This window comes from Nomia melanderi, unplaced genomic scaffold (assembly GCF_051020985.1).
Source record: "Nomia melanderi isolate GNS246 unplaced genomic scaffold, iyNomMela1 scaffold0036, whole genome shotgun sequence".
Classification (NCBI taxonomy): Eukaryota; Metazoa; Arthropoda; class Insecta; order Hymenoptera; family Halictidae; genus Nomia; species Nomia melanderi.
The window spans coordinates 259,016-281,393 of NW_027475151.1; positions in this window are offsets into that span (position 1 = coordinate 259,016).

Here is a 22,378-nt window from a genome sequence, read left to right on the forward strand (position 1 = left end):
TCTGCAGGAGGCCCTGGCGCATGCATCTGTCCAGCGGGAACGACCTCGGACCACCAGGGGCCGAGAAAATCACCGTCTCATGGGGCCGGACACTCAGGGTCAGGGAAAAATCCGATATATATCTGGTGAAATCTCGGGTGCTATTAGAGATAGCGCAATAAACCAAAGTGAATTATCTGCAGGAGGCCCTGGCGCATGAATCTGTGCAGCGGCAACGACCTCGGACCACCAGGGGCCAAAAAAACACCCTCTCATGGGCCCGGACACTCAGGGTCGGGGAAAAATCCAATATATATCTGGTGATATCTCGGGTGCTATTACAGATAGAGCAATAAATCAAAGTTCATTGTCTGTAGGAGGCCCTGGCGCATGAATCTGTGCAGCGGGATCGACCTCGGAACACCAGGGGCCGAGAAAATCACCGTCTCATGGGGCCGGACTGCCAGGGTCAGGGAAAAATCCAATATATATCTGGTGATATCTCGGGTGCTATTAGAGGTAGCGCAATAAATCAAAGTGCATTGTCCGTAGGAGGCCCTGGCGCATGAGTCTCTGCAGCAGGAACGACCTCGGACCACCAGGGGCCGAGAAAACCACAGTCTCATGGGGCCGGACACTCAGGGTCAGGGAAAAATCAAATATATATCTGGTGATATCTCGGGTGCTATTAGAGATAGCGCAATAAACCAAAGTGAATTGTCTGCAGGAAGCATTGGCGCATGAATCTGTGCCGCGGGATCGACCTCGGACAACCAGGGGCCGAGAAAATCACCGTCTCATGGGGCCGGACTGCCAGGGTCAGGGAAAAATCCAATATATATCTGGTGATATCTCGGGTGCTATTAGAGATAGCGCAACAAACCAAAGTGAATTATCTGCAGGAGGCCCTGGCGCATGAATCTGTGCAGCGGCAACGACCTCGGACCACCAGGGGCCGAGAAAACCACCGATACATGATGCCGGACTGTCAGGGTCAGGGAAAAATCCAATATATATCTGGTTATATCTCGAGTGCTATTAGAGATAGCGCAATAAACCAAAGTGAATTATCTATAGGAGGCCCTGGCGCATGAATCTGTGCAGCGGGATCGACCTCGGACAACCAGGGGCCGAGAAAATCACCGTCTCATGGGGCCGGACACTCAGGGTCAGGGGAAAATCCAATATATATCTGGTGATATCTCGGGTGCTATTACAGATAGCGCTATAAATCAAAGTGAATTATCTGCAGGGGTCCTGACGCATGAATATGTGCAGCGGGAACGATCTCGGACCACCAGGGGCCGAGAAAACTACCGTCTCATGGTGCCGGACACTCAGGGTCAGGGGAAAATCCAATATATATCTAGTGATATCTCGGGTGCTATTAGAGATAGCGCAACAAACCAAAGTGAATTATCTGCAGGAGGCCCTGGCGCATGAATCTGTGCAGCGGGAACGATCTCGGACCACCAGGGGCCTAGAAAACTACCGTCTCATGGGGCCGTACACTCAGGGTCAGGGGAGAATCCAATATATATCTAGTGATATCTCGGGTGCTATTACAGATAGCGCAATAAATCAAAGTGCATTGTCTGTAGGAGGCCCTGGCGCATGAATCTGTGCAGCGGGATCGACCTCGGAACACCAGGGGCCGAGAAAATCACCGTCTCATGGGGCCGGACACTCAGGGTCAAGGAAAAATCCAATATATATCTGGTGATATCTCGGGTGCTATTAGAGATAGCGCAATGAATCAAAGTGAATTATCTGCAAGGGGCCCTGGCGCACGAATCTGTGCAGCGGGATCGACCTCGGAGAACGAGGGACCGAGAAAACCAACGACAAATGGGGCCGGACTGTCAGGGTCAAGGAAAAATCCAATATATATCTGGTGATATCTCGGGTGCTATTACAGATAGCGCAATAAACCAAAGTGAATTGTCTGCAGGAAGCATTCGCGCATGAATCTGTGCAGCGGGATCGACCTCGGACAACCAGGGGCCGAGAAAATCACCGTCTCATGGGGCCGGACTGTCAGGGTCAGGGAAAAATCCAATATATATCTGGTGCTATCTCGGGTGCTATTACAGATAGCGCAATAAATCAAAGTTCATTGTCTGTAGGAGGCCCTGGCGCATGAGTCTGTTCAGCGGGAACGACCTCGGACCACCAGGGGCCGAGAAAACCACCGTCTCATGGGTCCGGACACTCAGGGTCAGGGAAAAATCAAATATATATCTGGTGATATCTCGGGTGCTATTAGAGATAGCGCAATAAATCAACGTGCATTGTCCGTAGGAGGCCCTTGCGCATGAATCTGTGCAGCAGGAACGACATCGGACCACCAGGGGCCGAGAAAATTACAGATTTTCGGTATCCGTCACCCAAAGTCATGTAAAAATCCAGCATATATATGGTGCCTTCTCGGGTGCTATTACAGATAGCGCAATAAATCAAAGTTCATTGTCTGTAGGAGGCCCTGGCGCATGAGTCTCTGCAGCGGGAACGACCTCGGACCACCAGGGGCCGAGAAAACCAACGACAAATGGGGCCGGACTGTCAGGGTCAAGGAAAAATCCAATATATATCTGGTGATATCTCGGGTGCTATTACAGATAGCGCAATAAACCAAAGTGAATTGTCTGCAGGAAGCATTCGCGCATGAATCTGTGCAGCGGGATCGACCTCGGACAACCAGGGGCCGAGAAAATCACCGTCTCATGGGGCCGGACTGTCAGGGTCAGGGAAAAATCCAATATATATCTGGTGCTATCTCGGGTGCTATTACAGATAGCGCAATGAATCAAAGTTCATTGTCTGTAGGAGGCCCTGGCGCATGATTCTGTTCAGCGGGAACGACCTCGGACCACCAGGGGCCGAGAAAACCACAGTCTCATGGAGCCGGACTGTCAGGGTCAGGGAAAAATCCATTATATATCTGGTGATATCTCGGGTGCTATTAGAGATAGCGCGATAAATCAGAGTGCATTGTCAGCAGGAAGCCTTCGCGCATTATTCTGTGCAGCGGGAACGACCTCGGACCACCAGGGGCCGAGAAAACCACCGTCTCATAGGGCCGGACACTCAGGGTCAGGGAAAAATCCAATATATATCTGGTGATATCTCGGGTGCTATTAGAGATAGCGCAATAAACCAAAGTGAATTATCTGCAGGAGGCCCTGGCGCATGATTCTATGAAGCGGGAACGACCTCGGACCACCAGTGGCCGAGAAAACCACCGTCTCATGGGGCCGGACACTCAGGGTCAGGGAAAAATCCAATATATATCTGGTGATATCTCGGGTGCTATTAGAGATAGCGCAATAAACCAAAGTGAATTATCTGCAGGAGGTCCTGGCGCATGAATCTGGGCAGCGGGAACGACCTCGGACCACCAGGGGCCGAGAAAACCACCGTCTCATGGGTCCGGACACTCAGGGTCAGGGAAAAATCAAATATATATCTGGTGATATCTCGGGTGCTATTAGAGATAGCGCAATAAATCAACGTGCATTGTCCGTAGGAGCCCCTTGCGCATGAATCTGTGCAGCAGGAACGACATCGGACCACCAGGGGCCGAGAAAATTACAGATTTTCGGTATCCGTCACCCAAAGTCATGTAAAAATCCAGCATATATATGGTGCCTTCTCGGGTGCTATTACAGATAGCGCAATAAATCAAAGTTCATTGTCTGTAGGAGGCCCTGGCGCATGAGTCTCTGCAGCGGGAACGACCTCGGACCACCAGGGGCCGAGAAAACCACCGTCTCATGGGGCCGGGCACTCAGGGTCAGGGAAGAATCCAATATATATCTGGTGATATCTCGGGTGCTATTAGAGATAGCGCAATAAGCCAAAGTGAATTATCTGCAGGAGGCCCTGGCGCATGAATCTGTGCAGCGGCAACGACCTCGGACCACCAGGGGCCGAGAAAACCACCGTCTCATGGGGCCGGACACTCAGGGTCAGGGATAAATCCAATATATATCTGGTGATATCTCGGGTGCTATTAGAGATAGCGCAATAAACCAAAGTGAATTATCTGCAGGAGGCCCTGGCGCATGATTCTATGAAGCGGGAACGACGTCGGACCACCAGGGGCCGAGAAAACCACCGTCTCATGGGGCCGGACACTCAGGGTCAGGGAAAAATCCAATATATATCTGGTGATATCACGGTTGCTATTAGAGATAGCGCACTAAACCAAAGTGAATTATCTGCAGGAGGCCCTGGCGCATGAATCTGTGCAGCGGGAACGACCTCGGACCACCAGGGGCCGAGAAAACCACCGTCTCATGGGGCCGGACACTCAGGGTCAGGGGAAAATCCAATATATATCTGGTGATATCTCGGGTCCTATTAGAGATAGCGCAATAAGCCAAAGTGAATTATCTGCAGGAGGCCCTGGCGCATGCATCTGTCCAGCGGGAACGACCTCGGACCACCAGGGGCCGAGAAAACCACCGTCTCATGGGGCCGGACACTCAGGGTCAGGGAAAAATCAAATATATATCTGGTGATATCTCGGGTGATATTAAAGATAGCGCAATAAATCAACGTGCATTGTCCGTAGGAGGCCCTTGCGCATGAATCTGTGCAGCAGGAACGACAATGGACCACCAGGGGCCGAGAAAATTACAGATTTTCGGTATCCGTCACCCAAAGTCATGTAAAAATCCAGCATATATTTAGTGCTTTCTCGGGTGCTATTACAGATTGCCCAATAAATCAAAGTGCATTGTCTGTAGGAGGCCCTGGCGCATGAATATGGGCAGCGGGAACGACCTCGGACAACCAGGGGCCGAGAAAACCACCGTCTCATGGGGCCGGACACTCAGGGTCAGGGGAAAATCCAATATATATCTGGTGAAATCTCGGGTGCTATTAGAGATAGCGCAATAAACCAAAGTGAATTATCTGCAGGAGGCCCTGACGCATGCATTTGAGCAGCGGGAACGACCTCGGACCACCAGGGGCGGAGAAAGCCACCGTCTCAAGGGGCCGGACACTCAGGGTCTGGGAAAAATCCAATATATATCTGGTGAAATCTCGGGTGCTATTAGAGATAGCGCAATAAACCAAAGTGAATTATCTGCAGGAGGCCCTGGCGCATGCATCTGTCCAGCGGGAACGACCTCGGACCACCAGGGGACTAGAAAACCACCGTCTCATGGGGCCGGACACTCAGGGTCAGGGAAAAATCCAATATATATCTGGTGATATCACGGTTGCTATTAGAGATACCGCACTAAACCAAAGTGAATTATCTGCAGGAGGCCCTGGCGCATGAATCTGTGCAGCGGGAACGACCTCGGACCACCAGGGGCCGAGAAAACCACCGTTTCATGGGGCCGGACACTCAGGGTCAGGGGAAAATCCAATATATATCTGGTGATATCTCGGGTCCTATTAGAGATAGCGCAATAAGCCAAAGTGAATTATCTGCAGGAGGCCCTGGCGCATGCATCTGTCCAGCGGGAACGACCTCGGACCACCAGGGGCCGAGAAAACCACCGTCTCATGGGGCCGGACACTCAGGGTCAGGGAAAAATCAAATATATGTCTGGTGATACCTCGGGTGCTATTACAGATAGCGCAATAAATCAACGTGCATTGTCCTTAGGAGGCCCTTGCGCATGAATCTGTGCAGCAGGAACGACATCGGACCACCAGGGGCCGAGAAAATTACAGATTTTCGGTATCCGTCACCCAAAGTCATGTAAAAATCCAGCATATATATGGTGCTTTCTCGGGTGCTATTACAGATAGCGCAATAAATCAAAGTGCATTGTCTGTAGGAGGCCCTGGCGCATGAATATGGGCAGCGGGAACGACCTCGGGCAACCATTGGCCGAGAAAACCAACGTCTCATGGGGCCGGACACTCAGGGTCAGGGGAAAATCCAATATATATCTGGTGATATCTCGGGTGCTATTAGAGATAGCGCAATAAACCAAAGTGAATTATCTGCAGGAGGCCCTACGCATGCATTTGAGCAGCGGGAACGACCTCGGACCACCAGGGGCGGAGAAAACCACCGTCTCATGGGGCCGGACACTGAGGGTCAGGGAAAAATCAAATATATATCTGGTGATATCTCGGCTGCTATTAGAGATAGCGCAATAAATCAACGTGCATTGTCCGTAGGAGGCCCTTGCGCATGAGTCTGTCCAGCGGGAACGACCTCGGACCACCAGGGGCCGAGAAAACCAGTCTCATGGGGCCGGACACTCAGGGTCAGGGGAAAATCCAATATGTATCTGGAGATATCTCGGGTGCTATTAGAGATACCGCACTAAACCAAAGTGAATTATCTGCAGGAGGCCCTGGCGCATGAATCTGTGCAGCGGGAACGACCTCGGACCACCAGGGGCCGAGAAAACCACCGTCTCTTGGGGCCGGACACTCAGGGTCTGGGAAAAATCCAATATATATCTGGTGAAATCTCGGGTGCTATTAGAGATTGCGCAATAAACCAAAGTGAATTATCTGCAGGAGGCCCTGGCGCATGCATCTGTCCAGCGGGAACGACCTCGGACCACCAGGGGCCGAGAAAACCACCGTCTCATGGGGCCGGCCACTCAGGGTCAGGGAAAAATCCAATATATATCTGGTGATATCACGGTTGCTATTAGAGATAGCGCACTAAACCAAAGTGAATTATCTGCAGGAGGCCCTGGCGCATGAATCTGTGCAGCGGGAACGACCTCGGACCACCAGGGGCCGAGAAAACCACCGTTTCATGGGGCCGGACACTCAGGGTCAGGGGAAAATCCAATATATATCTGGTGATATCTCGGGTCCTATTAGAGATAGCGCAATAAGCCAAAGTGAATTATCTGCAGGAGGCCCTGGCGCATGAATCTGTGCAGCGGGAACGACCTCGGACCACCAGGGGCCGAGAAAACCACCGTCTCATGGTGCCGGTCACTCAGGGTCAGGGGAAAATCCAATATATATCTGGTGATATCTCGGGTGCTATTACAGATAGCGCAATAAATCAAAGTTCATTGTCTGTAGGAGGCCCTGGCGCATGAGTTTGTGTAGCGGGAACGACCTCGGACCACCAGAGGCCGAGAAAACCACAGTCTCATGGGGCCGGACACTCAGGGTCAGGGGAAAATCCAATATATATCCGGTGATATCTCGGGTGCTATTAGAGATAGCGCAATAAACCAAAGTGAATTATCTGCAGGAGGCCCTGGTGCATGAATCTGGGCAGCTGGAACGACCTCGGACCACCAGGGGCCGAGAAAACCACCGTCTCATGGGGCCGGACACTCAGGGTCAGGGAAAAATCCAATATACATCTGGTGATATCTCTGGTGCTATTACAGATAGCGCAATAAATGAAAGTGCATTGTCTGTAGGAGGCCCTGGTGCATGAATCTGTGCAGCGGGAACGACCTCGGACCACCAGGGGCCGAGAAAACCACCGTCTCATGGGGCCGGACACTCAGGGTCAGGGAAGAATCCAATATATATATGGTGATATCTCGGGTGCTATTAGAGATAGCGCAATAAACCAAAGTGAATTATCTGCAGGAGGCCCTGGCGCATGATTCCATGAAGCGGGAACGACCTCGATCCACCAGGGGCCGAGAAAACCACCGTCTCATGGTGCCGGACACTCAGGGTCAGGGAAAAATCCAATATATATCTGGTGATGTCTCGGGTGCTATTACAGATAGCGCAATAAATCAAAGTTCATTGTCTGTAGGAGGCCCTGGCGCATGAGTCTGTGCAGCGGGAACGACCTCGGACCACCAGGGCCCGAGGAAACCACAGTCTCATGGGGCCGGACACACAGGGTCAGGGGAAAATCCAATATATATCTGGTGCTATCTCGGGTGCTATTAGAGATAGTGCTATGAACCAAAGTGAATCATCTGCAGGAGGCCCTGGCGCATGAATCTGTGCAGCGGGAACGACCTCGGACAACCAGGGGCCGAGAAAACCACCGTCTCATGGGGCCGGACACTCAGGGTCAGGGAAAAATCCAATATATATCTGGTGATATCTCGGGTGCTATTACAGATAGCGCAATAAATCAAAGTGCATTGTCTGTAGGAGGCCCTGGCGCATGAATCTGTGCAGCGGGAACCACCTCGGAAAATCAGGGGCCGAGAAAACCGCAGTCTCATGTTGCCGGACAGTCAGGGTCAGGGGAAAATCCAATATATATCTGGTGATATCTCGGGTGCTATTGGAGATAGCGTAATAAACCAAAGTGAATTATCTGCCGGAGGCCCTGGCGCATGAATCTGTGCAGCGGGAACGACCTCGGACCACCAGGGGCCGAGAAAACCACCGTCTCATGGGGCCAGACACTCAGGGTCAGTAAAAATCCAATATATATCTGGTGATATCTCGGGTCCTATTAGAGATAGCGCAATAAGCCAAAGTGAATTATTTGCAGGAGGCCCTGGCGCATGAGTCTGTGCAGCGGGAACGACCTCGGACCACCAGGGGCCGAGAAAACCACCGTCTCTTGGGGCCGGACACTCAGGCTCAGGGAAAAATCCAATATATATCTGGTGATATCTCGGGTCCTATTACAGATAGCCCAATAAATCAAAGTGCATTGTCTGTAGGAGGACCTGCCGCATGAATCTGTGCAGCGGGAACGACCTCGGACCACCAGGGGCCGAGAAAACCACCGTCTCATGGGGCCGGACACTCAGGGTCAGGGAAGAATCCAATATATATCTGGTGATATCTCGGATGCTATTACAGATAGCGCAATAAATCAAAGTGCATTGTCTGTAGGAGGCCCTGGCGCATGAATCTGTGCACCGGGAACGACCTCGGACCACCAGGGGCCGAGAAAACCACAGTCTCATGGGGCCGGACACTCAGGGTCAAGGGAAAATCCAATATATATCTGGTGATATCTCGGGTGCTATTAGAGATAGCGCAATAAACCAAAGTGAATTATCTGCAGGAGGCCCTGGCGCATGAATCTGTGCAGAGGGAACAACCTCGGACCACCAGGGGCAGAGAAAACCACCGTCTCATGTGGCCGGACACTCAGGGTCAGGGGAAAATCCAATATATATCTGGTGATATCTCGGGTGCTATTAGAGATAGCGCAATAAACCAAAGTGAATTATCTTCAGGAGGCCCTCGCGCATGCATCTGTGCAGCAGGAACGACCTCGGACCACCAGGGGCCGACAAAACCACCGTCTGATGGGGCCGGACACTCAGGGTCAGGGAAAAATCCAATATATATCTGGTGATATCTCGGGTGCTATTAGAGATAGCGCAATAAACCAATGTGAATTATCTGCAGGAGGCCCTGGCGCATGAATCTGTGCAGCGGGAACGACCTCGGACCACCAGCGGCCGAGAAAACCACAGTCTCATGGGGCCGGACACTCAGGGTCAGGGTAAAATCAAATATATATCTGGTGATATCTCGGGTGCTATTAGAGATAGCGCAATAAATCAACGTGCATTGTCCGTAGGAGGCCCTTGCGCATGAATCTGTGCAGCAGGAACGACATCGGACAACCAGGGGCCGAGCAAATTACAGATTTTCTGTATCCGTCACCCAAAGTCATGTAAAAATCCAGCATATATATGGTGCTTTCTCGGGTGCTATTACAGATAGCGCAATAAATCAGAGTGCATTGTCTGTAGGAGGCCCTGGCGCATGAATATGGGCAGCGGGAACGACCTCGGACCACCAGGGGCCGAGAAAACCAACGTCTCATGGGGCCGGACACTCAGGGTCAGGGGAAAATCCAATATATATTTGGTGATATCTCGGGTGCTATTAGAGATAGCGCAATAAACCAAAGTGAATTATCTGCAGGAGGCCCTGGCGCATGATTCTATGAAGCGGGGACGACCTCGGACCACCAGGGGCCGAGAAAACTACCGTCTCATGGTGCCGGACACTCAGGGTCAGGGAAAAATCCAATATATAACTGGTGATATCTCCGGTGCTATTAGAGATAGCGCAATAAATCAACGTGCATTGTCCGTAGGAGGCCCTTGCGCATGAATCTGTGTAGCAGGAACGACCTCGGACCACCAGGGGCCGAGAAAACCACCGTCTCATGGGGCCGGACACTCAGGGTCAGGGGAAAATCCAATATATATCTGGTGATATCTCGGTTGCTATTACAGATAGCGCAATAAATCAAAGTGCATTATCTGCAGGAGGCCCTGGTGCATGCATCTGCGCATCGGGAACGACCTCGGAACACCAGGGGCCGAGAAAACCACCGTCTCATGGGGCCGGACACTCAGGGTCAGGGATAAATCCAACATATATCTGGTGATATCTCGGGTGCTATTCGAGATAGCGCTATAAACCAAAGTGAATTATCTGCAGGAGGCCCTGGCGCATGAATCTGTGCCGCGGGAACGACCTCGGACCACCAGGGGCCGAGAAAACCACAGTCTCTGGAGGCCGGACACTCAGGGTCAGGGAAAAATCCAATATATATCTGGTGATATCTCCGGTGCTATTAGAGATAGCGCAATAAATCAACGTGCATTGTCCGTAGGAGGCCCTTGCGCATGAATCTGTGTAGCAGGAACGACCTCGGACCACCAGGGGCCGAGAAAACCACCGTCTCATGGGGCCGGACACTCAGGGTCAGGGGAAAATCCAATATATATCTGGTGATATCTCGGTTGCTATTACAGATAGCGCAATAAATCAAAGTGCATTATCTGCAGGAGACCCTGGCGCATGCATCTGCGCATCGGGAACGACCTCGGAACCCCAGGGGCCGAGAAAACCACCGTCTCATGGGGCCGGACACTCAGGGTCAGGGATAAATCCAACATATATCTGGTGATATCTCGGGTGCTATTCGAGATAGCGCTATAAACCGAAGTGAATTATCTGCAGGAGGCCCTGGCGCATGAATCTGCGCCGCGGGAACGACCTCGGACCACCAGGGGCCGAGAAAACCACAGTCTCTGGAGGCCGGACACTCAGGGTCAGGGAAAAATCCATTATATATCTGGTGATATCTCGGGTGCTATTAGAGATAGCGCGATAAATCAAAGTGCATTGTCTGCAGGAAGCCTTCGCGCATTATTCTGAGCAGCGGGAACGACCACGGACCACCAGGGGCCGAGAAAACCACCGTCTCATGGGGCCGGACACTCAGGGTCAGCGAAAGATCCAATATATATCTGGTGAAATCTCGGGTGCTATTAGAGATAGTGCAAGAAAGCAAAGTGAATTATCTGCAGGAGGCCCTGGCGCATGAATCTGTGCATCGGGAACGACATCGGACCACCAGGGGCCGAGAAAACCACCGTCTCTTGGGGCCGGACACTCAGGCTCAGGGAAAAATCCAATATATATCTGGTGATATCTCGGGTGCTATTACAGATAGCGCAATAAATCAAAGTGCATTGTCTGTAGGAGGCCCTGGCGCATGAATCTGTGCAGCGGGAACGACCTCGGAACACCAGGGTCCGAGAAAACCACAGTCTCATGGGGCCGGACACTCAGGGTCAGGGAAAAATCCAATATATATCTTGTGATATCTCGGGTGCTATTACAGATAGCGCAATAAATCAAAGTGCATTGTCTGTAGGAGGCCCTGGCGCATGAATCTGTGCATCGGGAACGACATCGGACCACCAGGGGCCGAGAAAACCACCGTCTCTTGGGGCCGGACACTCAGGCTCAGGGAAAAATCCAATATATATCTGGTGATATCTCGGGTCCTATTACAGATAGACCAATAAATCAAAGTGCATTGTCTGTAGGAGTCCATGGCGCATGAATCTGTTCAGCGGGAACGACCTCGGACCACCAGGGGCCGAGAAAACCACAGTCTCATGGGGCCGGACACTCAGGGTCAGGGAAAAATCCAATATATATCTGGTTATATCTCGGGTGCTATTACAGATAGCGCAATAAATCAAAGTGCATTGTCTGTAGGTGGCACTGGGGAATGAATCTGTGCAACAGGAACGACCTCGGACCACCAGGGGCCGAGAAAATTACAGGTATTCGGAATCCGTCACCCAAGGTCATGTAAAAATCCAGCATATATCTGGTGATATCTCGGGTGCTATTACAGATCGCGCAATAAAGCAAAGTGCATTGCCTGTAGGAGGCCCTGGCGCATGAATCTGTGAAGCGGGAACGACCTCGGACCACCAGGGGCCGAGAGAACCACCGTCTCTTGGGGCCGGACACTCAGGCTCAGGGAAAAATCCAATATATATCTGGTGATATCTCGGGTGCTATTACAGATAGCGCAATAAATGAAAGTGAATTGTCTGTAGGAGGCCCTGGCGCATGAATCTGTGCAGCGGGAACGACCTCGGACCACCAGAGGCCGAGAAAACCACCGTCTCATGGGGCCGGACACACAGGGTCAGGGAAGAATCCAATATATATCTGGTGAAATCTCGGGTGCTATTAGAGATAGCGCAATAAACCAAAGTGAATTATCTGCAGGAGGCCCTGGCGCATGATTCTATGAAGCGGGGACGACCTCGGACCACCAGGGGCCGAGAAAACCACCGTTTCATGGGGCCGGACACTCAGGGTCAGGGGAAAATCCAATATATATCTGGTGATATCTCGGGTCCTATTAGAGATAGCGCAATAAGCCAAAGTGAATTATCTGCAGGAGGCCCTGGCGCATGCATCTGTCCAGCGGGAACGACCTCGGTCCACCAGGGGCCGAGAAAACCACCGTCTCATGGGGCCGGACACTCAGGGTCAAGGAAAAATCAAATATATGTCTGGTGATACCTCGGGTGCTATTAGAGATGGCGCAATAAATCAACGTGCATTGTCCGTAGGAGGCCCTTGCGCATGAATCTGTGCAGCAGGAACGACATCGGACCACCAGGGGCCGAGAAAATTACAGATTTTCGGTATCCGTCACCCAAAGTCATGTAAAAATCCAGCATATATATGGTGCTTTCTCGGGTGCTATTACAGATAGCGCAATAAATCAAAGTGCATTGTCTGTAGGAGGCCCTGGCGCATGAATATGGGCAGCGGGAACGACCTCGGGCAACCATTGGCCGAGAAAACCAACGTCTCATGGGGCCGGACACTCAGGGTCAGGGGAAAATCCAATATATATCTGGTGATATCTCGGGTGCTATTAGAGATAGCGCAATAAACCCAAGTGCATTGCCTGTAGGAGGCCCTGGCGCATGAATCTGTGAAGCGGGAACGACCTCGGACCACCAGGGGCCGAGAGAACCACCGTCTCTTGGGGCCGGACACTCAGGCTCAGGGAAAAATCCAATATATATCTGGTGTTATCTCGGGTGCTATTACAGATAGCCCAATACATCAAAGTGCATTGTCTGTAGGAGGCCCTGGTGCATGATTCTGTGCAGCGGGAGCGACCTCGGACCACCAGGGGCCGAGAAAACCACAGTCTCATGTTGCCGGACACTCAGGGTCAGGGGAAAACCCAATATATATCCGGTGATATGTCGGGTGCTATTAGAGATAGCGCAATATACCAAAGTGAATTGTCTGTAGGAGGCCCTGGCGCATGAATCTGGGCAGCGGGAACGACTTCGGACCACCAGGGGCCGAGAAAATCACAGTCTCATGGGGCCGGACACTCAGGGTCAGGGAAAAATCCAATATATATCTGGTGATATCTCGGGTCCTATTACAGATAGCCCAATAAATCAAAGTGCATTGTCTGTAGGAGGCCCTGGCGCATGAATCTGTTCAGCGGGAACGACCTCGGACCACCAGGGGCCGAGAGAACCACCGTCTCTTGGGGCCGGACACTCAGGCTCAGGGAAAAATCCAATATATATCTGGCGATATCTCGGGTGCTATTACAGATAGCACAATAAATGAAAGTGCATTGTCTGTAGGAGGCCCTGGCGCATGAATCTGTGCAGCGGGAACGACCTCGGACCACCAGGGGCCGAGAAAACCACCGTCTCATGGGGCCGGACACACAGGGTCAGGGAAGAATCCAATATATATCTGGTGAAATCTCGGGTGCTATTAGAGATAGCGCAATAAACCAAAGTGAATTATCTGCAGGAGGCCCTGGCGCATGAATCTGTGCAGCGGCAACGACCTCGGACCACCAGGGGCCGAGAAAACCACTGTCTCGTGGGGCCGGACACTCAGGGTCAGGGAAGAATCCAATATATATCTGGTGATATCTCGGGTGCTATTAGATATAGCGCAATAAACCAAAGTGAATTATCTGCAGGAGGCCCTGGCGCATGATTCTATGAAGCGGGGACGACCTCGGACCACCAGGGGCCGAGAAAACCACCGTCTCATGGTGCCGGACACTCTGGGTCAGGGAAAAATCCAATATATATCTGGTGTTATCTCGGGTGCTATTACAGATAGCCCAATACATCAAAGTGCATTGTCTGTAGGAGGCCCTGGTGCATGATTCTGTGCAGCGGGAGCGACCTCGGACCACCAGGGGCCGAGAAAACCACAGTCTCATGTTGCCGGACACTCAGGGTCAGGGGAAAACCCAATATATATCCGGTGATATGTCGGGTGCTATTAGAGATAGCGCAATATACCAAAGTGAATTGTCTGTAGGAGGCCCTGGCGCATGAATCTGGGCAGCGGGAACGACTTCGGACCACCAGGGGCCGAGAAAATCACAGTCTCATGGGGCCGGACACTCAGGGTCAGGGAAAAATCCAATATATATCTGGTGATATCTCGGGTGCTATTACAGATAGCGCAATAAATCAACGTGCATTGTCTGTAGGAGGCTCTGGCGCATGAATCTGGGCAGCGGGAACGATTTCGGACCACCAGGGTACGAGAAAACCACAGTCTCATGGGGCCGGACACTCAGGGTCAGGGAAAAATCCAATATATATCTGGCGATATCTCGGGTGCTATTAGAGATAGCGCAATAAACCAAAGTGAATTATCTGCAGGAGGCCCTGGCGCAGGAATCTGTGCAGCAGGAACGACCTCGGACCACCAGGGGCCGAGAAAACCACCGTCTCATGGGGCCGGACACTCAGGGTCAGGGGAAAATCCAATATATATCTGGTGATATCTCGGGTGCTATTACAGATAGCGCAATAAACCAATGTGAATTATCTGCAGGAGGCCCTGGCGCATGAATCTGTGCAGCGGGAACGACCTCGGACCCCCAGGGGCCGAGAAAACCACCGTCTCATGGGGCCGGACACTCAGGGTCAGGGAAAAATCCAATATATATCTGGTGATATCTCGGGTGCTATTACAGATAGCGCAATAAATCAAAGTGCATTGTCTGTAGGTGGCACTGGGGAATGAATCTGTGCAACAGGAACGACCTCGGACCACCAGGGGCCGAGAAAATTACAGATATTCGGAATCCGTCACCCAAGGTCATGTAAAAATCCAGCATATATCTGGTGATATCTCGGGTGCTATTACAGTTCGCGCAATAAACCAAAGTGCATTGCCTGTAGGAGGCCCTGGCGCATGAATCTGTGAAGCGGGAACGACCTCGGACCACCAGGGGCCGAGAGAACCACCGTCTCTTGGGGCCGGACACTCAGGCTCAGGGAAAAATCCAATATATATCTGGTGATATCTCGGGTGCTATTACAGATAGCGCAATAAATCAACGTGCATTGTCTGTAGGAGGCTCTGGCGCATGAATCTGGGCAGCGGGAACGATTTCGGACCACCAGGGTACGAGAAAACCACAGTCTCATGGGGCCGGACACACAGGGTCAGGGAAGAATCCAATATATATCTGGTGAAATCTCGGGTGCTATTAGAGATAGCGCAATAAACCAAAGTGAATTATCTGCAGGAGGCCCTGGCGCATGATTCTATGAAGCGGGGACGACCTCGGACCACCAGGGGCCGAGAAAACCACCGTTTCATGGGGCCGGACACTCAGGGTCAGGGGAAAATCCAATATATATCTGGTGATATCTCGGGTCCTATTAGAGATAGCGCAATAAGCCAAAGTGAATTATCTGCAGGAGGCCCTGGCGCATGCATCTGTCCAGCGGGAACGACCTCGGACCACCAGGGGCCGAGAAAACCACCGTCTCATGGGGCCGGACACTCAGGGTCAAGGAAAAATCAAATATATGTCTGGTGATACCTCGGGTGCTATTAGAGATAGCGCAATAAATCAACGTGCATTGTCCGTAGGAGGCCCTTGCGCATGAATCTGTGCAGCAGGAACGACATCGGACCACCAGGGGCCGAGAAAATTACAGATTTTCGGTATCCGTCACCCAAAGTCATGTAAAAATCCAGCATACATATGGTGCTTTCTCGGGTGCTATTACAGATAGCGCAATAAATCAAAGTGCATTGTCTGTAGGAGGCCCTGGCGCATGAATATGGGCAGCGGGAACGACCTCGGGCAACCATTGGCCGAGAAAACCAACGTCTCATGGGGCCGGACACTCAGGGTCAGGGGAAAATCCAATATATATCTGGTGATATCTCGGGTGCTATTAGAGATAGCGCAATAAACCCAAGTGCATTGCCTGTAGGAGGCCCTGGCGCATGAATCTGTGAAGCGGGAACGACCTCGGACCACCAGGGGCCGAGAGAACCACCGTCTCTTGGGGCCGGACACTCAGGCTCAGGGAAAAATCCAATATATATCTGGTGATATCTCGGGTGCTATTACAGATAGCGCAATAAATGAAAGTGCATTGTCTGTAGGAGGCCCTGGCGCATGAATCTGTGAAGCGGGAACGACCTCGGACCACCAGGGGCCGAGAAAACCACCGTCTCATGGGGCCGGACACTCAGGGTCAGGGAAGAATCCAATATATATCTGGTGATATCTCGGGTGCTATTAGAGATAGCGCAATAAACCAAAGTGAATTATCTGCAGGAGGCCCTGGCGCATGATTCTATGAAGCGGGGACGACCTCGGACCACCAGGGGCCGAGAAAACCACCGTCTCATGGTGCCGGACACTCTGGGTCAGGGCAAAATCCAATATATATCTGGTGTTATCTCGGGTGCTATTACAGATAGCCCAATACATCAAAGTGCATTGTCTGTAGGAGGCCCTGGTGCATGATTCTGTGCAGCGGGAGCGACCTCGGACCACCAGGGGCCGAGAAAACCACAGTCTCATGTTGCCGGACACTCAGGGTCAGGGGAAAACCCAATATATATCCGGTGATATGTCGGGTGCTATTAGAGATAGCGCAATATACCAAAGTGAATTGTCTGTAGGAGGCCCTGGCGCATGAATCTGGGCAGCGGGAACGACTTCGGACCACCAGGGGCCGAGAAAATCACAGTCTCATGGGGCCGGACACTCAGGGTCAGGGAAAAATCCAATATATATCTGGTGATATCTCGGGTCCTATTACAGATAGCCCAATAAATCAAAGTGCATTGTCTGTAGGAGGCCCTGGCGCATGAATCTGTTCAGCGGGAACGACCTCGGACCACCAGGGGCCGAGAGAACCACCGTCTCTTGGGGCCGGACACTCAGGCTCAGGGAAAAATCCAATATATATCTGGCGATATCTCGGGTGCTATTACAGATAGCACAATAAATGAAAGTGCATTGTCTGTAGGAGGCCCTGGCGCATGAATCTGTGCAGCGGGAACGACCTCGGACCACCAGGGGCCGAGAAAACCACCGTCTCATGGGGCCGGACACACAGGGTCAGGGAAGAATCCAATATATATCTGGTGAAATCTCGGGTGCTATTAGAGATAGCGCAATAAACCAAAGTGAATTATCTGCAGGAGGCCCTGGCGCATGAATTTGTGCAGCGGCAACGACCTCGGACCACCAGGGGCCGAGAAAACCACTGTCTCATGGGGCCGGACACTCAGGGTCCGGGAAGAATCCAATATATATCTGGTGATATCTCGGGTGCTATTAGAGATAGCGCAATAAACCAAAGTGAATTATCTGCAGGAGGCCCTGGCGCATGATTCTATGAAGCGGGGACGACCTCGGACCACCAGGGGCCGAGAAAACCACCGTCTCATGGTGCCGGACACTCTGGGTCAGGGAAAAATCCAATATATATCTGGTGTTATCTCGGGTGCTATTACAGATAGCCCAATACATCAAAGTGCATTGTCTGTAGGAGGCCCTGGTGCATGATTCTGTGCAGCGGGAGCGACCTCGGACCACCAGGGGCCGAGAAAACCACTGTCTCATGTTGCCGGACACTCAGGGTCAGGGGAAAACCCAATATATATCCGGTGATATGTCGGGTGCTATTAGAGATAGCGCAATATACCAAAGTGAATTGTCTGTAGGAGGCCCTGGCGCATGAATCTGGGCAGCGGGAACGACTTCGGACCACCAGGGGCCGAGAAAATCACAGTCTCATGGGGCCGGACACTCAGGGTCAGGGAAAAATCCAATATATATCTGGTGATATCTCGGGTGCTATTACAGATAGCGCAATAAATCAACGTGCATTGTCTGTAGGAGGCTCTGGCGCATGAATCTGGGCAGCGGGAACGATTTCGGACCACCAGGGTACGAGAAAACCACAGTCTCATGGGGCCGGACACTCAGGGTCAGGGAAAAATCCAATATATATCTGGCGATATCTCGGGTGCTATTAGAGATAGCGCAATAAACCAAAGTGAATTATCTGCAGGAGGCCCTGGCGCAGGAATCTGTGCAGCAGGAACGACCTCGGACCACCAGGGGCCGAGAAAACCACCGTCTCATGGGGCCGGACACTCAGGGTCAGGGGAAAATCCAATATATATCTGGTGATATCTCGGGTGCTATTACAGATAGTGCAATAAACCAATGTGAATTATCTGCAGGAGGCCCTGGCGCATGAGTCTGTGCAGCGGGAACGGCCTCGGACCACCAGGGGCCGAGAAAACCACAGTCTCATGGGGCCGGACACTCAGGGTCAGGGAAAAATCCAATATATATCTGGTGATATCTCGGGTGCTATTAGAGATAGCGCAATAAACCAAAGTGAATTATCTGTAGGAGGCCCTGGCGCATGATTCTATGAAGCGGAAACGACCTCGGACCAACAGGAGCCGATAAAACTACCGTCTCATGGGGCCGGACTCTCAGGCTCAGGGGAAAATCCAATATATATCTGGTGATATCTCGGGTGCTATTAGAGATAGCGCAATAAACCAAAGTGCATTGTCTGTAGGAGGCCCTGGCGCATGAATGCGTGCAGCGGGATCGACCTCGGACCACGAGGGACCGAGAAAACCATCGACACATGGGGCCGGACTGTCAGGGTCAAGGAAAAATCCAATATATATCTGGTGATATCTCGGGTGCAATTAGAGATAGCGCAATAAATCAAAGTGCATTGTCTGTAGGAGGCCCTGGCGCATGATTCTGTGCAGCGGGAACGACCTCGAACCACCAGGGGCCGAGAAAACCACAGTCTCATGTTGCCGGACACTCAGTGTAAGGGGAAAATCCAATATATATCTGGTGATATCTCGGGTGCTATTAGAGATAGCGCAGTAAACCAAAGTCAATTATCTGCAGGAGGCCCTGTCGCATGAATCTGTGCAGCGGGAACGACCTCGGAGCACCAGGGGCCGAGAAAACCACCGTCTCATGGGGCCGGACACTCAGGTTCAGGGAAAAATCCAATATATATCTGGTGATATCTCGGGTGCTATTACAGATAGCGCAATAAATCAATGTTCATTGTCTGTAGGAGGCCCTGGCGCATGAGTCTGTTCAGCGGGAACGACCTCGGACCACCAGGGGCCGAGACAACTACCGTCTCATGGAGCCGGACTGTCAGGGTCAGGGAAAAATCCATTATATATCTGGTGATATCTCGGGTGCTATTAGAGATAGCACGATAAATCAAAGTGCATTGTCAGCAGGAAGCCTTCGCGCATGATTCTGTGCAGCGGGAACGACCTCGGACCACCAGGGGCCGAGAAAACCACAGTCTCATGGGGCCGGACACGCAGGCTCAGGGGAATATCCAATATATATCTGGTGATATCTCGGGTGCTATTAGAGATAGCCCAATAAACCAAAGTGAATTATCTGCAGGAGGCCCTGGCGCATGCATCTGTGCAGCGGGAACGATCTCGGACCACCAGGGGCCGAGAAAACTACCGTCTCATGGGGCCGGACACTCAGGGTCAGGGGAAAATCCAATATATATCTAGTGATAGCTCGGGTGCTATTACAGATAGTGCAATAAATCAAAGTGCATTGTCTGTAGAAGGCCCTGGCGCATGAATGCGTGCAGCGGGATCGACCTCGGACCACGAGAGACCGAGAAAACCATCGACACATGGGGCCGGACTGTCAGGGTCAAGGAAAAATCCAATATATATCTGGTGATATCTCGGGTGCAATTAGAGATAGCGCAATAAATCAAAGTGCATTGTCTGTAGGAGGCCCTGGCGCATGAATCTGTGCAGCGGGAAAGACCTCGAACCACCAGGGGCCGAGAAAACCACAGTCTCATGTTGCCGGACACTCAGGGTAAGGGGAAAATCCAATATATATCTGGTGATATCTCGGGTGCTATTAGAGATAGCGCAGTAAACCAAAGTCAATTATCTGCAGGAGGCCCTGTCGCATAAATCTGTGCAGCGGGAACGACCTCGGAGCACCAGGGGCCGAGAAAACCACCGTCTCATGGGGCCGGACACTCAGGTTCAGGGAAAAATCCAATATATATCTGGTGATATCTCGGGTGCTATTACAGATAGCGCAATAAATCAATGTTCATTGTCTGTAGGAGGCCCTGGCGCATGAGTCTGTTCAGCGGGAACGACCTCGGACCACCAGGGGCCGAGAAAACTACCGTCTCATGGAGCCGGACTGTCAGGGTCAGGGAAAAATCCATTATATATCTGGTGATATCTCGGGTGCTATTAGAGATAGCGCGATAAACCAAAGTGAATTATCTGCACGAGGCCCTGGCACATGAATCTGGGCAGCGGGAACGACCTCGGACCACCAGGGGCCGAGAAAACCACCGTCTCATGGGGCCGGACACTCAGGGTCAGGGAAAGATCCAATATATATCTGGTGATATCTCGGGAGCTATTACAGATAGCCCAATACATCAAAGTGCATTGTCTGTAGGAGGCCCAGGCGCATGAGTCTGTTCAGCGGGGACGACCTCGGACCACCAGGGGCCGAGAAAACCACCGTCTCATGGGGCCGGACACTCAGGGTCAGGGAAAAATCCAATATATATCTGGTGATATCTCGGGTGCAATTAGAGATAGCGCAATAAATCAAAGTGCATTGTCTGTAGGAGGCCCTGGCGCATGATTCTGTGCAGCGGGAACGACCTCGAACCACCAGGGGCCGAGAAAACCACAGTCTCATGTTGCCGGACACTCAGTGTAAGGGGAAAATCCAATATATATCTGGTGCTATCTCGGGTGATATTACAGATAGCGCAATAAATCAATGTGCATTGTCTGTATGAGGCCCTGGCGCATGAATCTGTGCAGCGGGATCGACCTCGGACCACCAGGGGCCGAGAAAATCACCTTCTCATGCGGCCGGACACTCAGGGTAAGGGAAAAATCCAATATAAATCTGGTGATATCTCGGGAGATATTACAGATAGCGCAATAAATCAAAGTGCATTGTCTGTAGGAGGCCCTGGCGCATGAATCTGTGCAGCGGGATCGACCTCGGACAACCAGGGGCCGAGAAAATTACAGATATTCGAAATCCGTCACCCAAGGTCATGTAAAAATCCAGCATATATCTGGTGATATCTCGGCTGCTATTACAGATAGCGCAATAAACCAAAGTGAATTGTCTGCAGGAAGCCCTGGCGCATGAATCTGTTCAGCGGGATCGACCTCGGACCACGAGGGACCGAGAAAACCATCGACACAAGGGCCCGGACTGTCAGGGTCAGGGAAAAATCCAATATATATCTGGTGATATCTCGGGTGCTATTACAGATAGCGCAATAAGTCAAAGTGCATTATCTGCAGGATGCCCTGGCGCATGAATCTGTGCAGCGGGAACGACCTCGGACCACGAGGGACCGAGAAAACCATCGACACATGGGGCCGGACTGTCAGGGTCAGGGAAAAATCCAATATATATCTGGTGATATCTCGGGTGCTATTAGAGATAGCGAAATAAATCAAAGTGCATTGTCTGCAGGAGGCCCTGGCGCATGAACCTGTGCAGCGGGAACGACCTCGGACCACTAGGGGCCGAGAAAACCACCGTCTCATGGGGTCGGACACTCAGGGTCAGGGACAAATCCAGTATATATCTGGTGATATCTCGGGTGCTATTACAGATAGCGAAATAAATCAAAGTGCATTGTCTGTATGAGGCCCTGGTGCATGAATCTGTGCAGCGGGATCGACCTCGGACCACCAGGGGCCGAGAAAATCACCGTCTCATGGGGCCGGACTGTCAGGGTCAGGGAAAAATCCAATATATATCTGGTGAAATCTCGGGTGCTATTAGAGATAGCGCAAT